Source organism: Furipterus horrens, unplaced genomic scaffold (genome assembly GCF_987537825.1).
Source record: "Furipterus horrens unplaced genomic scaffold, mFurHor1.1.pri manual_scaffold_5, whole genome shotgun sequence".
NCBI lineage: Eukaryota > Metazoa > Chordata > Mammalia > Chiroptera > Furipteridae > Furipterus > Furipterus horrens.
The window spans coordinates 162,699,165-162,703,843 of record NW_028327175.1 but is presented as its reverse complement, the minus strand read 5'-3'; positions in this window follow the sequence as shown (position 1 = coordinate 162,703,843).

Genomic DNA, 4,679 nt, shown 5'->3' with positions numbered 1-4,679 from the left:
AAATCCTCTTAATTTCAGTTTTCTTTTGTCCCCTTCTTTTTCAGAGCAGTCTTAAAAAAAGGCCTTGAGGCTCTTACGAAGAAAAACTTTTCAGTACTGGTTGGGGCTTTATCAGAGGAAAAGGATGAGTAAGATAAGGTGTCCATTGCTCTGGCCTTGACCCCAGTTAGAAATATGGCTTTACACTGTCAACAGGGTTATTTTATTGATATTTTTCTTCGGGGGAAAAATACAATCCCTCATCCTCCTATTGTTTCATTCAAGAATTCCCTGCAATGAGGCCTCCAGTATCTTATCCAGAAGGGAACTCTAAATGAGGGACATCCCCTCATGTCAAAATCTTATTTTGTGACCTCTAAGAATTGACTTCATGATGCTGCAGCCATACCACTGCATAATAAATGAGAATGGGAGAAAGCCAAATTGTTGGAACTTGTCATTAAGAAATGTCTTGTTCAGATGCTTAAGGAGTCTATAAGAGCACACAAAAAAGGTAGCAAGGACAGGTGTGGAATGGGGATGATATTCTCTTGAAGCAAGCTCTTAAGTCTTTATTATGTATGGTCTTTGGTCACAAAACTTTTTTAAAAAAGATTTTATTTATTTACTTTTAGAGAGAGGGGAAGGAAGGGAGACAGAGAGGGAGAAAAACACTGATTGGTTGCCCTTCACATACCTCCAACCTGGACCCGCAACCCAGGCATGTGCCCTGACCAGGAATTGAACCAGCGACCTTTTGATTCACAGGCTGACGCTCAATCCACTGAGCCACACCAATCAGGGCTCAAAACTTCTTAAAGAAACAGGTTTAATTTGTGTTCTTATCAATTCAAGCAACAATAAATATCTTATGTTTTCATGGTGACTCTCTTCCCCAAATTTAATATAGTTTAGTATTATTTATTTTACTAATCTCACACTAAGATAAAGATAGGGACTTCGAATTAGGAACTACTCACTATTAACAACACTGAAAAGTACATGACAAAGTTTACTAGAGTTTCATTTTTAGACGAGAGGGAAAACATAGGGACCTGTATATAACATGCCCAGACATGACCTTAGTGGTTACAGATTTGAAGTTTGCTAGCTCCCTGACATCTTACAGTATATGGAAATCTGAGAACTGGCAAACGCTGTTGCCGAAGATAATGTTAAGATGAAGAATAAAAAGAACGGTAGGGTAAAGGTTTTTGTTTTTTTTTGCTTTTAAGTACTATATTAAACCAAAAATTTTCTCTCCTGATTTTACCTTGACCAGATGCTTCGGGCTTCTATTATTCCTATACTTTTTCTGTTCTATATTTCTTTTCCTAATAACCACATTTCTAGTGACTGAGAAAGGAATATTATTGTCTTTAGGAAGTAGTTCTTAAACTTGTCTTTATAATATTTTAAAACAATTTTTTTACTCTGCTAAGTGGCATTCAAATTATTGTGGCCCCTTTCCTCTAAGGGTTTCAATTCAATTAAACATTAGTGCTTACTAGGAGGCAGATGCCAGGCCGGTCGCTGGTTTTTGACAGTGAAGGTAAAGTGGTCCCCACAAGCACAGTTTGCTGTCTAGCAAGGGATTTCCATGGATATAAACTTGTAGTTAAACGGTACTTTATCACTAATACTAGCAGAATGCAGGCAACTTGACCATCAGCTTAAGTTGCAATTTGATGTCAGCGGTGGATGCCTCTGGGACAGAGGAACTGTCTCGTTGCAGGGTAGTGCTGCTGTCGGAGTGCTCTTGACAGAAAAAAAAAAAACAAACCCTGCAATTTCCTGCCCCCGAGAAGCCATCTGAGTGCTTCACATGTGCTGCAGAGAAACAGAGGACGTGTACATGAGATAAACCCAGATTTGCTGCAACGATTGATTGCTTGCGTCAAGGACTTTTACCAGATAGCCCCTTGGTTTTGTAAACAAGCATTCCCAGGATGGTAGGATTTTTTCCCCTTATTCCTATTTTTTTTAGTTGACCTGCCTTTTCATTTTAACTTTTTATGATGAAAAATTTTAAACACACACAAAAGTAAGCAATAATGAACACCCAGCAGCAATGACTATCATTTGTCATTTTTATTTCATTTATACACAAGTATGCACTTGGTTGGAGCATCATCCCTTACACCAAAAGGTTGCCGGTTTGATTCCTGATCAGGGCACATGCCTAGGTTGTGGGTTTGATCTCCAGGCGGGACGCATGCAAGAGGCAACCAATCGATGTTTCTCTTTCACATTGATGTTTCTCTCTCTCTTCTCTCTGAAACAATAAACATATCCTCAGGTGAAGATTAATTAAAAAAAAAAAACTACACTGGTGATACTGAAGGAATTTAACACATGAGAGAGTGCTGGAAACAGATCAGTTAGGAGGTGGATAAAGCAATCTGCTGTTCAGGATAGGTCTAGGGAAGGAGATTGGATGATCATCCATGGAAAATGGGGTCCAAGATGGAACCTCAGACAAGCCCAACATCAAAGATGTGAGTAGAGGAAGAGGATGCTGCAAAAGCAACTGAGAAGTAGCCAGAGATTTCTAGAAGGAAATCGAAGAGTAGCGTCACAGTAGCTGAGGGCAGTTTTAAGGAGGAGGAATTGCTCATGTAAATGAAAAATTTATAGAGTGGGTCATTTTATATTCAGTAGGATATGGTAAAATTAACCTATACATTTATCTTAAGGAAATAATCATGTAGTGCATTTTGGAGACAGAGTTTGGATATATGGGAGAGCAACAAACTGAAGTTGGTTGGCTATGATAAAAATGAATTATAACCCTTAATAGTTTTGGTGAAACTGAGTTCCAAATTCTAATAAGTTCCACTTTTTTTGTGAAATCTTCCCAGATACATTATAAAATTTCAGTCTATCTGTTCCTGTAGTCATCTACTATGTGCTTACCTCACTATGCGCTGACAAGGAAGATACAATAGCATGTGAGACATGATCTCTATTCTTTCCATTAACCATATTCACCACACTCACCAGTCCTTCAGGCACTTGCTTGGGTTTAATTGAAAAATTTAATGGGTTGTGACATAGCTGCTCTTGCTGTGCCTCAGTTTTCTTCTCTTTAAAGCAATGGTTTGACTAAATCAGTGGTTTGCCTCAGAATTACCACGAGGGCTTGCTATTGTTGGCTCCCCTCATAGTTTCTAATCCAGTAGCGGTCAGAAAACTTGCAGTTTTAACAAGGAGATGCCAAGCTGCTGCAGCTCCAGGGACCATACTCCGAGAATCCTTTTACTTTTCCAGCTCTAAAATTCGATGATCTCTTAGCAAAACTGCATTACCAATGCCCACTGATGGATTTAACACTCTCCATTATCTTCACTGAAAATTTACTAAAGCCTAACAGAATGTCACAGAATATGTAAACATTATTTATTGAATGCAAACAAGAGCTTCACAGTTTCAATCTTTTATTTTCTTATACCTTATAAATGTCTTAGGGATATCTGTGTTAGGTTGCTGTAAGCTACCAGGAGGCATCACTAAAGATAGCTAAGAAGACTCTTTTACATCTTATACCACACTAAATGCAGTCATTTAATACATGCTATTTTTCCTTTAATAAATTTATTGGGGTAACATTTTTTAAAATGTTTTATTGATTATACTGTTACAGTTGTCCCAATTTCCCTTCCCTCTGCTCCCCTCCACTCAGTGGCCCTTCTCCCTCCAGTTGTACCCCCCCCTTTTAGTCCATGTCCCTTGGTTGTGCATATAGTTCTTCTCAACCTCTTCCTGTCTATTCAATTCCCTCCTACTAGGCTTCTTAATTCCTGTACTATCTCCCTCCCTCTCCCCCTTCCCCCTCCTTGCTGACCTCCCCCTAGTATGTTCCCCATACCTATAGTTCTTTTTCCACTCTCGTTGCCTATTTTGTTTGCCTTTGTTTCGATTCCCTAGCTTCTGTTGTTGGTTCTTGTGATGTAGTTTTCATTTTAATGTTCATAGTTTTGATCCTCCTTTTTCTAAACCAGTCCCTTAACATCTCATATAATAGTGGTTTGGATCTAATGAACTCTTTCAGTTTTATTTTGTCCTGGAAGCACTTTCTCTGCCCTTCTATTCTGAATGACAATTTCGCTGGATAGAGTATTCGTGGCTGTAGGTTTTGGATTTTCATTACTTTGAATATTTCTTGCCAGTCCCTTCTTGCCTGCAGGGTCTCCCATGAAAAGTCAGCTGATAGTCTAATTGGAACCCCTTTGTACTCTTTTCTTCTCTCTTGCTGCTTTTAACATTCTCTATCTTTAATTTTTGACAATTTGATTATAATGTGTCTTGGAGTGTTTCTCCCTGGGTCCAGTTTTTCTGGAACTCTCTGTGCTTCCTGGACCTGTAAGTCTATTTCCTTCCCCAAGTTCAGGAAGTTCTGGTTCATTACTTTTTCACATAATTTTTCAATTCCTAGTTTTTCTCTTTGCCCTCTGGCAATCCTATAATCCATATGTTCGATCTCTTATAGCTGTCCCATAGGTTTCTGATCCTCTCCTCACTTTCTTTGTTTTCTGTTTCCTCTTTCTGCACTGGTTGACTGTTTGTTCCTTCCCTATGTTCCGGTTTGTTGATTTGATCTCTGGATTTTATTTCCTCACCACTTGTCTCGTATGTGTTTTCATTCTTTTCAGAATGAGTGGCTTTCAATCCTTTCTTGTCTTGTTCCAAATCTTTGTTAA